Raw genomic sequence first — 12,020 nt, 5'->3', positions numbered from 1 at the left:
AGCAGTCAGGCTTAACTTTCAAGAGAACATGTGTAAAACATTTAACACCACCAAAACAGTTAAAAAGAAAGAAACACAACAGTGCTAATCCCAGCCCAAATTATAAAAATAACATACATTTTATTATTAAAATGACACCAAAACGACAGAAAACTATTATAGGGTCTAAGAGAAGATATTTAGAAATTCTAGCTTTTAAACTTGAATTTCGTGGCACAAAGCGCCAACCAATGGTATCTGGTCGTACTAGACCAGGTAAAAAAAAAAAAAAAAAAAAAAGTTAAGGCAACCGCAATGGAGCACAGGTCAGCAACAGGGACCAGGTTTGTCCCAGTCAACATTTTACCATGAAAATTAGGGCGGGATTTCGATTTCGGCAGATTAGTTATTCAGCCACAACGGTGACTAATATCCCGCCCGTCGAAATCTAAATCCCTTAGGATATAATGGGATTTAAATTTTGGTGGACGGGATATCCGCCACCGTCGTGACGGAGTAACCCGTTCACCAAACTCGAAATCAGGCCCTTAATCTTTTTTTCTTTTTGGGGGGGGGGGGGGGGGGAGAGGATTATTCTTATTGACTGTGAAGCCGGCCTGCAGGATCTGACAAAGGATTCTATGTTGGCAGTGTGTTCCTCAGCAATAGTCCCGCTGAAATTCACCACAAGGGGACTTGGAGAATGTACCTTCGGCATATCAGTTTTTAGTTTGGTCGAGGTCTTGTCTCGGTCTTCCAGCAAAAATACTTGGACGTTTTTAAGTCCCACGTTTTAGAGTTAGGCAGGGGGAGTCCACTCCAACTACTTTCTAAGGGTCCCAGGACCTTAGGGACCCCACTTAACAATAAAGACTCACTCTCTCAAGTTGAAACTGGTCGACTGCAAATTCCTTTTCTTTGGGGTGCAGACGGATTCTTGTAGCTTTTTGTGGCCCTTATGTTGTATAGGAGACTTGGCAACTATTCCTTGGCAACCACTTTTTTGTCCTGGGTACAAGAGGAAGCAAGCCTAGCCCTTGGGGCCACAGACATCTTTGGTGAAATCCTCAGCGCATCAGGTCTATTGCTTCTTGGTGCAGCCTATCTTTGTGCAGTCCAGGAGCCCAGCAGGCACAATTCTTGTGTTTTTCACAGGTTTAGCAGTGTTCAGAGTTATCTTGACAATGATGTCAACTTAATTTCTTGCACAAGCTTGTGTGAGAAAAGGAATTACTAGCCAACAGGACTATCGCATCACTGTGTCATCCCACCTACCTTGTGACTACTTCCTGGGAAGGGTGGCATTTAACTATCTCAGAATACACTATTCGGCCCACTACCAACATGGCCGCCTTTCCCAGTGCGAAGCACCATAGCCCATTCTGGTGACTACATTACCTATTCATATCTCCTAACGCAATCAAAGTGCTGGATAACATGTACGTCGTACCACCCCTATTCTTGCTAAACCTAGACACTAAGATACTGGCCAGTGTTTTTGTCACACAGCTATCTATAGTACCGACTCCTATTCTTGCTAAACCTAGACATAAAATACTGGCCAACATTATTGTCACACAGCTATCTTTTCTGATGGCGCAAATGATCTCCTCCGTCCATGCAGGCTTTGTATCGCATCGATCGACCACACTAACTCTCCGCACCATCTTTGGGGTACGGAATCATATTTCTTCAACTCTTCCTACAGTGGTCACTCTCCTTGATGCGGAAAAGGTACTCAGCTCTGGAGTGGCCATTCCTGAGAGTGACTTTGGCCAAACTAGGAATATCCTGCGGATTCCTGAACCTTATGCTTTTATACTTTGCTCCAATGACCCGAATCTGAGTGAATGGTTCACTTATGGACCCGTTCTCCAACTTTAGGGGGACTCGGCAGGGCTGTCCCTTATCACCCTTGCTTTTTATCATTGCACTAGATCCCTTAGTCCTCGAACTTCAGGATCCACACTTACACCGTGGTCTGCAATTTTGTGGTATCCGGCTGTTGGTATTCATGTACGCAGACAACAATTCTTTTATTTGCCAGAGACCCTGCTACCCATCCACCCCCTCTGGTTTGTGAAATTATCACATCTGGCAGTCTGTCAGGGCTTCAAATCAACTGGAATAAGTCAGAACTCTTCCCCCTCACATATGCCACATTTCCTTGTGTGTTGGACTATCCCCTCCTCATGGTGGGATGATTCACCCAAATATCTGGTTATTCTACATAGGCTAAAAGAGATTGTGATTCGTCTAAATTATGGTCTGGCCTTGACAAACTTGCCACACAGGTCAGGAGATGGATTAGGTTACCGCTGTCCATGACTGGATGCACTGTCATTATCAAAATATAAGTCCTTTGCAGTTTTTGTACCTATTTCTAAACATCTCAATACCCCCCACTAACACTTTTTTTAATCACTTTACGAGGCCTCCTCATTTGACTGGTCTGGACATGTCATTGCCCTCGAATCCATTGGGAGACCCTCATACTACCATATGAGCATGAAGGCCTCGGCGTGCCAGATCTACAACTATACTATTTGGTGGCGCAATGCCACTTTTCCTACTACTGGTACCATACAGATGTCAGTCTTCCAAACCTGAAACTGGAAAGAGACCAGGCAGGACATATCCCTTTTCCTCCATATTGCCGCTAGGGCTTACCCAGGACCCTTAGGATGTTCAGACACTCTCCTCCACTACTGGGCGTGGATGAAATTGCAGATATATTTGTGAAAATTCACCAGCCTTACCGCTCAAAAACAACCCTTGACTACTTCTGAGTCAGGACTGTCTTGTTCAGCATACACTTGAGGCACATCACCTAAACACTGAGGGTGACCTATCTCCCGGGGGCAGGCTGTCATACACATAGCTCTTGCAAACACAGGGTTCTCAACGCTGATGGATCATTTTATCCTGAGACGACACTATGACATCACGTGACTGCCTGCAGACTTACCCACTGGCACCTCCGGACTCCCCCGCCCCACTTGACATTACTGATCCAATCATCAGATTACTCCAGACCAACATCCCAACTCTACCAACCCTGCTTAGCTATGAAACTGGCAAAGGGGTGGGGAGCACGAAGGGATACAGGGGATGGGGTGAAATGAGAGGGGGTGGCATGAGCAACCTGGGAACATGAATTGAGCCTAACCCTATTGGACAAAACATGTCATTTCTGTTGCACTCAAACAAAACCATTCTTGCTCAATTACCAACATAAATTGCTGCACTGTCATTCACATTTCTACATTGCGCATACACAACTCCACAGCACTTAGCAAGAAGCGACCCCTCACGCTCTCTCACCACTGCCCAAAATGCAACCCAGATCAATCAAACTTTGCTCATATCACATGGAATTGTCCTGTTGTTCAATCGGACTGGACTCGGTTCCGGGCTGCTCTATCAGAAATGGCAAGCCTTACCATTGAACATGATCCCATGATGGCATTGTTAGTATATGTCAAGCCTCTTCCGCCAAGTATCAGAGGTTTCGCCAGTAGGGCATTAACATTAGCTAAGTGTTGGATCGTGATATGCTGGGGCAGTAATAGTGCCCCCACCAGAGCTGAATCGTTAAAGAATTGATTTACTGTGATCGCACTAGTGAGATAATGCCTCGCTGCAACCCCAAACGTCGCAACCTAAAGATATTTAGCAGCCGATAAGAGACTACCTGTTATCAGTGGAGGACGAAGTACCTGCAAATGGTGTTATTTCTGATCCACATGCATAGATCGGCGTGCCATCAGAATGTGCTTGCCCTCTTTAGACGCAATGGCTGCCCCCATCCATACATTGTTGTTACCCAACATTGTGATTATATACTGCATTATCTTGGTGATGCACCCCTTTTCGTACTGTCCACAACTGCCTTTGAGTTGATGTACTGGGGATGCCTGTATTGAATACTCTTTATTATCAAAGTATTCAAAGCCTATAAGTGACAACACTGTTAGGTGTTTGTTTTTCTGAAAATACAAAGCCCAAAAAAAAAAAAGTGCTTGACAATTGAGGAAATGGGACAGGCAGAGGCTCAGTGTAATCTTTAAACAACATATACACCAGAAACCAAAATTAGACACGTAGGATAGTGCAAACAATAGGAAATGCTAAAGAATGCAATGGAAGAAAATAGGTCTAGGGGCAACACAAACCATATACTAAGAAAGTGGAATGTGAATCACAAATTCCCCCGTAGACAAGTGTAGTGTGTGCAGAATCGCTGGGAGAGTAAGAATACAGTAAAGGTAAGTAAATTACCCCAACCCAGAGCCCACAAAAGCAGGAGTAAAGTACTGCAAGTTTCCTTAGGACACACTACACCTCGTGATTGGGATATTGCAGTAACCAACCAAGTCTGCAAACAACAACTGCTGGATTCCTGGACCTGAAGACCTGCAAAAGAAGGCGACCAAGTCCAGAAGTCGAAAGAAGTTCCAGGAAGGACAGGAGCCCCTGCCTACCCAGAAGAGGGTACAAAAGAAGAGTCCCTGGTTAGTCGAAGACTGCAGGAATGCACCCTAGGAAGATGCCAGCGGGTTCCTGTGTGATGCAGAAGATGTCCCATAACGTGAAGATGGATGCAGATGTGATTTTGTGTTGGAAGTCGCCAACAAGCCTTGGTTATGACAAATATGCATTTTGCATCAAAATGGTGCTGGCTGGACCCAGGAGGGACCTGGGGGCCTCACCTCTTTGTGAGGAGGAAGAGGGGGTTCTCAGCACTTGAGAGCCCTCAGGATGCCAGGCTGCACCCACGGGAGTACCAGGACACGGGGACAAAGGAGGTGCAAAACGCGGTTGGTGCAGCACAACAAAGGAAGGTCCCACGCCGCCGGAGAACAACTCAGCGAGTTGCGCGTCGTAGGATAGAGTGCTGGGGACCTGGGCCAGGCTGTGAACGAAGGAATTTAGCAAATAGTGCACGGAGGCCTCAAGAGGTGAAGCAGACGCAGTACAAAGGGGTACCGTCGCTTTCAGGGAAGGCAAGGTCTTACCTCCTCCAAATTGCGTCAGCAGGACCTCAGGACAGTCTATATCGATAGGGTCCACCCTCTGTGTCCTTAGGAGCACGCTCGTCGCTGTGAGAGAAGTCCAAGGGTATCAGTCGTCGTCTTGGAAGGTGCCTGCAGTGAGCAGGCAAGTGACTCAGTCACCCCACTGGAGATTTCTTCGGTCCTTCTGGTGCAGGATGAAGACCGGGAGTCCCCAGAGCGTGCACACTGTGGAAACTGTTGCAGTTGCTGGCTGGAGCTGAAGTTGCAGAAGAAAAGTATCCCTTGTGGATACTTTGTTGCTGTTACAGCGGTTCTTGGAGCGGAGGTCAGAGGATGAAGTAGTAGTTGCAGAGGATTCCTGAAGGAAACTTGAAAGCAGAATCTGAAGAGAACCCACAGGAGAGACCCTAAACAGCCCTGAGATGGGGACTGGCTATCTTATAAGGTAAGGACCTGCCAGGAGGGGTCTCTGACATCACCTGCAGGCACTGGCCACTCACAGCCCTCCAGAGTGACCCCACACCTTGCAAAGCAAGATGGTAAAAGTCTGGGACACACTGGAGGAGCTCTGGGCACCACCCCTAGGGTGGTGATGAACAGGGGAGTGGTCACTCACCTTTTCTTTGTCCAGTTTCGCGCCAGAGAAGGGGACAAGGGGTCCCTGAACCGGTGTAGATTGGCTTATGCAAGAAGAGCACCATCTGTGACCTTCAAAGCATTTCCAGAGGCTGGGGGAGGCTACCCCTCCCCAGCCTGTAACACCTATTTTCAAAGGGAGAGGGTGTAACACCCTGCTCTCAAAGGAAATGCTCTATTCTGCCTTCCTGGGGCTTCTAGGTAGGAGAAGGATCTTCCTCCTGCTGTACTTTTCCGGATCTTGGGGATGGCTGCAAGGGCGAGCTGGAAGGAACAGAGATGCCTGTTGGGTATGTAGAAGGTGAAGTGGTGGTTGAGGTATGCCGGTCCTATGTTGTGCAATGCCTTGAAAGTGTGAATTAGGAGTTTGTAGGTGATGCGCTTGCTGACTGGGAGCCAGTGTAGGTCTTGGAGGTTGGAGGAGATGCAGCTGTGTCGGGGGATGTCCGAGATGAGTGTGGCTGCTGCATTCTGGACTCTTTGCAGTCTTGGTTGAAGTTTCTTGGTGATGCCGGTATAGAGTGCATTGCCGTAGTCCAGTTTGCTGGTCATGAGTGAGTGGGTGACTGTCTTCCTCAGGTCTGGGAGAATCCATTTGAAAATCCTCTGCAGGAGTCAGAGTGTGTGGAAGCATGACGAAGAGACGGCGTTGACTGCGGATCATCAATAGACAGGAGTCCTGGATGATGCCCAGGTTACGCGCATGGTCAGTGGGGGCAGGTGCGTTACCCAGAGCTGTGGGCCACCCAGAGTCGTTCCAGGCAGAAGGGGTAAGCCGATCACGAGGATCTCTTCTTGTCTGAGTTGAGGTTGAGGCAGCTGGCCTCCATCCATGCGGCAACTGCACTCATTCAGTTGTGGAAATTCCTCTTGGCTTGAGCAGACTCCCGGACAGGGAAAGGATCAGTTGGGTGTCGTCGGTGTCGGAAACTATGTTTAGCTCATGTTGTTTGGTGATCTTGGCAAGCTGGCCACGTAGACGTTGAAAAGCATCAGGCTGAGTGAAGGCCCTTGGGGCACTCCCCAGCAAGTGTCTTTAGGTTCAGACGTGAACGGCAGTAGTTTGACCCTGTGTGCCCTTCCGGTGAGGAAGGACCTGATCCAGTCCAGGACTTTGTCTCGGATGCCGGCATCGTGCAGTCTGTCGCAGAGGATGGGGTGGGAGACGGTGTCAAATGCAGCAGAGAGTTCGAGGAAGAGGAGTGCGGCCATGCCTCCATGGTCCAGTATGATGCTTATGTTGTCAGTGGCTGTAAGAGTGCGGTTTCAGTGCTGTGGTTGCTTTTCATTCCAGACTGGGATAGATCTAGGATACGGTGTGTCTAGAAGAATTCTGTCAATTGCTGGTTGATGGCTTTCTCTGTTACCTTGGCTGGTAAAGGGAGCACAGAGATGGGTCTGTAGATCTTCAGCTCGCTAGGATCGGCAGTGGGTTTCTAGAGTAGCAGGCTGATTTTGGAGTGTTTCCAGTCTGAGTGGAATGTGGCGGTATCGAGGGATTGGCTGATGGTTTGGCAGAGCTCCGGTGCTATGGTGGCGCTGGACAGGTAGAGGATGTGATGAGGGCATGGATTTAAGGGCACTCCCAAGTGGATGGAGCTCATCAGTCTTTGGGTGTCCTCTATGGTGATGAGGGTCCAGGAGTTCAGTATCTGGTGAGGTGTTATGTCCGTGGTGGTGAGCGGTGCTCGCAGGATTTGGTTCCTGAAGACTTTGTAGATGTCCTGGATCTTACGGTGAAAGAAGGTGGCGAAGTCGTTGCAGAGGTCTTGGGAGGGAGCGAGGGAGGGATGGACGAGGTGTCTGTCCAGGTGTTTGTGAACTCTGACAATGGCTAAGAGCTCTTTACTATTGTGAGTGCTGGTGTTATGGCGTGCTAGAAAGGTAGCTTTTTTGGCAGCTCTGATGTTCTGGTGGTGCATGGTGATTGAATTTTTGTAGGCTGTGCAGTCTTTGTTTGATTTGTTGATTCTCCATTTATGTTTGTCACCTGCAGGAACGCTTCCTGAAGGTCTGTCATAAACCACAGGGGTGTTTTGCTCTGTCGATTCCCTGCTGTTTTCCTTAGGGGGTCTACGATGTTGGCGCAGTTTGAGAGCCAGCTGTGTAGGTTGCTTGCAGCTTCATTTGCGTCCGCTGCGTCTGGGGGGAGGGAGTGCTTGAGAGCGTTGGTGAGCTGTGCTTCTGTGACTTTGACCCATCCTCTGCCAGTGGTATGGGGGCTGTAGTGGTATGTGGTGCTCTTTGTGTAGGTAAAGTGGATGCACTTGTGGTTGGTCCAATGGTGTTCGAAGGTGTGGGAGATGGTGATGTTGCCCCCTGCTGAGAAAACGGGGTCAAGAATGTGTCCGGCTCTGTGGGTGGGGATGTTGACGTGTTGTTTGAGGCCGAGAGTTGTGAGGCTGTCCAGGAGGTTTGAGGTGTTTGAGTCATTGTGGGTATCAAGGCGGAAGTTGAGGTCGCCGAGTAGGATGTAGTCGTAGGAGGTGGGCGCTTGGGGGGCCCACGAGGTCGGCGATGTCTTCACAGAACTAGGGTCGAGGTCCAGGTGGCCTGTAGATGAGGGTTCCACATAGGGAGTTGTTTTGGTTGGTCTGGATCTGGAAATGTAGGTGCTTGTGAGGAGACAGACTGCGTCTCGATGGTGGTAGTCAGGGGGAGGTGGTTCTTGCAGATTTTGGCAATGCCTCTTCCAGGCTGGTTGGCTATGTTCTTGTGGATGATTTTGTAGTTGTCCGGGATGGCCGTGACGATGTCTGGGGCAGCTGTGGGGGTGATCCAAGTCTCTGTGAAGAAGGTGGTGTCCAGGTTTGTCGAGTCGAGGAGGTCCCAGACTTCTACTGCGTGCTTGACGAGTATGCACTTGAGATGGCTGTCCTAGCTTGGTGCGGGATCATGGGGTGGCCTTTGGAGGGTGCTGAAGCAGGCGCGGCAAGAAAAAGGTCCATGGGTGTTCCTGGGGTCGACTTGGTGGCAGAATGATGATCTTCCTGGGTTGAGGGCACGTACAGTGCTGTCGTCGAACCGGCAGATGGGGTGAGATCCAGGTTCCACTCTGCTAAGTGCAGTCCAGGCATGGATGGGCATAGACGGGTTTGCCTTTGGCGCGCGCCTTTGGCACACCAGCCATTAAATAGGGGAGGGAGGCAGGGGTCCGGTCAGCTGGGATGCAGGAGGGCAGGAAAAGTACTTCACGGACTGCCGGGGTACGGAGTTGGGGCCACAGGGGAAAAACGCAAGAGGGAGAAAAATAAAAATAAAAAAAGAGACAGAATTGAAAAATAGAAGTAAAGGCAGAAATAAAAGGCAGGAGTAAAGACAGACAGAAGATACTTACTTGCAGATGGCCACTAGGCGAGCAGGGATGAGGCGCAGGCAGGAGCCTGTGGGGGGAGGTGGGCCTCACAACTGAGTATCAGGCAGGCTCTCAGTTCGTTCCAAGCAGAGGCAGCAGCAGCAGGAGGAGCTGCACTGGGGAGGGCAACAGACGCTGACCAGAAATGGGCAGACAGGCACAGAGGGCACGAAACGAGCAGAAAATGGTCAGAAAGGCACAAACAAAGGGCAAGAAAGGAGCAGAGAGGCACGAACTAAGGGCAAATAATGAGCAGAAAGGCAGAAACAGAGAGCAAGAAGCAAGCAGACAATGGTCAGAGAGGCACAAACCAAGGGCAAGAAATTAGCAGAGAGGCACAAACCGAGGGCATGAAATGGCTAGAGAGGCACAAAACGAGGGCAAGAAATGGCTAGAGAGGCAAAAATCGAGGGCAAGAAATGGGCTCAAACTCCTGGCAAATAATGAGCAAAAGCCAGAAACAGAGGGCATGAAACAAGCAGAAAACTAGCAGAAACAGAAGGCAAGAAACAATTAGAAAAGACAGCAAGAAAGGAGCAAAAATGCACCGAAGGCAAGCAAGAAGCAGAAAATGGGCAGAGAGGCACCAACAGAAGGCAGACTCAATTGCAATGTTAAACATCCAAGCCTATACGGAAAAGAAAGCAGCCATATGAAACAAACCGAGCAACAGGAACAATAGCGCTCCTAATGTTTTGCAGGACCGGTCACCCATTGAAACCAAAATAAAAAAGTATTCCAGAAAAAATAAAAAATAAATTTAAAAAAAGGACACTGCATTAGTAAATAGTAGTTGCCCGGTGCTCTTGGGGAGGGCTAAACAGTGGAAAAGGCATGACGTATGCATACCATTGACGAATGGGCATACTGCAAGATGGAGCGACAATGGTGCCAGCAAATGGGAAGGCTATGGGCGAGTTTAAGCCAACAATGTAGATACAGCATGTATGGATTCGAGACAGTGCATGCACGCAGTCTACAATGGAGACCTAAAAAGAGTGAAGTGTATTAATCATAGAGGTGGAATTTAAGTCACTTACTTTCTTGTAAGAAATTACATCTACTATGGAGTGATCCCAGGTTTTCAATTTCCATATGATCTACAGATTGTGACATATACTGGTCACTGAAGCCTGATTGTGAGGCCTCAGAACAAGTTTATTTTGTATAATATGACATTTTTCTTTTTTAACTGTAGAATTCTATGATAGAAGCATTCCATAATAGACATACTGGCCTGGCAAGAAGAATGTACACCAGGCTGATGCACTAAGTTGTAAAGCAAGAATAACCCTATCCTACAATAGAGTTAAGAGAAGTGGGTGCAGACTCCCCTGCCATATAGTAAGTAGACCACTGCAGAGCTAGAGATTTGCACTTGTACTAAGCCACATGACAGCAATACAATCATGCCTCTGCTCAAATTGGGCTGCATCTGCTTTTACACTCATGGATTTCCTGTAAGCAGGTAGAACATCCAGATTATCCAAGAAAGACCAAGAAACGTCATGCTGAGTTAAGCAGCTTGCATGTGCTTATCTGGGGAACTTTAGGGAGCAATGGAGAAATGCACAAGTATACATTCATAGTAGGTCATACCATAAAAGTATCAAGATCCCTATATTTCTCAGTCTCCCATAACGAAGGTAAAGAACCTGGCAGACACAGGCTGCGGTCACTAAGAAACTAGACACCAGTAGTGGTCTTTGAATTTAAGTTGGCCCTCAGAATTAGCAGTGTAAAAGTAAAGGCATACAGGAACATGTTGTTGAATTTTCATGCAAGTCAAAAAGAGCTCTGCTTAAGCATGATCCCCCCCCAAATGAGGACTGCCTGTTAGGCAGTGTATATTTTGGTAATGAGAATGCGTGTTTAGGGCAGCAGCACAAAGCAAAAAAATAAAGGGAAAGGGAGGAATTGGTGGGTCAAGTGTACACCCTCCCAGAACCGTAACTACAAAATAAAGTACACCGTTCCAATGATGTTGACTCCGCTCAACCAATTAGGTGCAGTCACCAGGTCAACACATATCCTTTTGTTTAAAACAATTGCCCTCACTCACCCATGGGTGGCATGCTTCATCATTGGGCACTGCTCCTTGTCAGGCCGACACAGCAATGCCTAACGGGCCCCACAAGTGGGCTCTTTGCCGGAGATCTTTTCAACACTGCTGCCAGAAGGGATGCGGTGAAAAGTAAGGCCTGGATAATGAGATATTAAAAATGACTATAGGTACCAAAAAGGGAATCTTTAATCACTGTACGGGTAGGAACCTATGTCAAGATTAAATACAGATAGAGGGGACATATCAGATATGATGGCCTAATTCCCCCCATGTGCAAAGGTACCCTCTATTCTCCATATAAAGATAGCGGAAAATACTAATGTCTGGTATGACTACTTAGCTACACTTCAGATAATATGGTCAACATGTTTCTCGCACTAACCTTCCCTACAGATCGAGGGGCAATTCATCAAGACCTCAGAGTACCTGATTCTCACTAAAAAGGTAATTATACTACTCTTGCATTTATCGCAATGGTACTTATCTCTAGTAAATAGAGAAACTATCCCACTCTAAGTGATGACCTGTAAAACATAATTAACAACCGTATCATATACATTGATATCAAAGGATATAGTCTTCACATGAACACACCTGTTAAGTGACATGAATTGTGAAGACAAACTCAAATATATATATAACTTGTGTGATAGCAACAGGATAAAGTTGAAGCATGCCAATGTACATCTAATATTGATTGTCGAGAAGTCTCTTGGAAGCACATGGATTCTACTACCCCCAGCGCCAAAGTTGCTGAAAAACGTAATGTACGGGGAATGAACCTGCTGAGTTAATCTCATTATCCAGTAGAGTAAGTGGAAGCCAGAGTACCCAATTTCTACTCTGCATGCTAAGTTAGGTTCTCCAGCAGGAAATATCCAATCTAATCCCAACTGGGTCGAAGTACAGCAGATCCCCATGCCCAATGGGACATTCTCAATAAAATATCTGCGAACTTATTTAACCA

At 47.5% G+C, this 12,020-nt stretch overlaps 1 protein-coding gene across 2 annotated transcripts in view; it reads right to left on the bottom strand.

The window, feature by feature from the left end:
* Positions 1 to 12,020, bottom strand: part of TMEM87B (transmembrane protein 87B) — a 254,806-nt gene that overhangs the window by 148,898 nt on the left and 93,888 nt on the right. The gene's annotated exons all lie outside the window — the stretch shown is intronic.

The sequence above is a fragment of the Pleurodeles waltl genome, chromosome 5 (genome assembly GCF_031143425.1).
Source record: "Pleurodeles waltl isolate 20211129_DDA chromosome 5, aPleWal1.hap1.20221129, whole genome shotgun sequence".
Classification (NCBI taxonomy): domain Eukaryota; kingdom Metazoa; phylum Chordata; class Amphibia; order Caudata; family Salamandridae; genus Pleurodeles; species Pleurodeles waltl.
The sequence above is the reverse complement of the archived record's forward strand: the minus strand, read 5'-3'. Positions and strand labels throughout refer to the sequence as shown.